The sequence below is a fragment of the Bactrocera latifrons genome, unplaced genomic scaffold, assembly GCF_001853355.1.
Source record: "Bactrocera latifrons isolate USDA-ARS-PBARC rearing strain unplaced genomic scaffold, ASM185335v1 scaffold_1401, whole genome shotgun sequence".
In the NCBI taxonomy this organism is placed as follows: domain Eukaryota; kingdom Metazoa; phylum Arthropoda; class Insecta; order Diptera; family Tephritidae; genus Bactrocera; species Bactrocera latifrons.
In genome coordinates this window covers 20,479-21,618 of record NW_017534855.1, presented here as the reverse complement: position 1 = coordinate 21,618, position 1,140 = coordinate 20,479, and positions in this window count along the sequence as shown.

The window sequence follows — 1,140 nt, the reverse complement described above, 5'->3', positions numbered from 1 at the left end:
AAAATGCAGACTCAGTTGAACTCACTCATATGCTTATGAAATCAATTAAGTCAACGAAATCGATCGTTGCACCAAAATTATTAATATAAACATAAACGGAATCATCGAATTACTTTGCAATGAATTTTGTTGTTGTATATAAAGCAAAGTTAATTAGGTTACAATGTTGCTGTGCAAGCAAATAATTCAATTTGTAAGTTCGGAAATCAATAAATTTGATCGGTCTGCAGTTTCATTGTTTAAACAACTGAAACTGTTTGTTTGTCATTTGCCCTAATTTATGTGAAGCGAGTTGAACGACTCATTGAAATGGGAAGTAGACGTTACTCCTCCATTTGACTGAAAACTCTCCTGAGTTTTTATAATAAATTCTGTTTTGTTATTTTTACCTTTTTTGTAATAATAAAGAAATGTAAGTATTATTATAAAAGTTATCTTACTGCAAGCTAAAGCAAGTCCGCTAGAAGTGTAATTGATTTTTTAATGAAATCTTAGTTCTTCATTTTTGTCTATATTTTTAATTTGGTTTGCAATGAGTTCATCAAACGTTAACTGAGTTTTTGTATTATTGATGAAGAAAGTGCCAGGCATTGTGAAACTTTGATGGAATTCATTATTATAGTTGTGAAAGATTATTCCATTTATTTCTATGTTACAATTATTGAACGTGATTAAAGCATTACCTTTTAAACTTAATTGTCTTTCATTACATGTGTTATTAACTATTGAGTTGACATGGTTTTTCAAAATTAGCAAGCCTGGTCGTATTTCCTTAGTTTCTAACTTATAATTTTTTGTTCTTAAACAAGTTTTTGTGAATATACATAATTGTGATATTTTTAAATTTTTTAATAAAGATTCATTRTTATAATCATACATAGTTCTATTAATTTTTATGACTTCTTGGGTTTCAAACAAAAGCTCTTCATGTTGGTAATTTTGTATTGTTATAAATAAATATATTATTACTTTAATTATTTCGTTTGGTATTTGTATAACAAAAATGATTTCATTATATTTATATTGAGCTGTGCCAAATTTAATATTTTGCATTTTATATAAATCTATACTGTAMCGAACTATTTCTTCTCCAGTTAGTGTAATGTTATTCATTATATTCATTTTTGCAGACATAAGGTT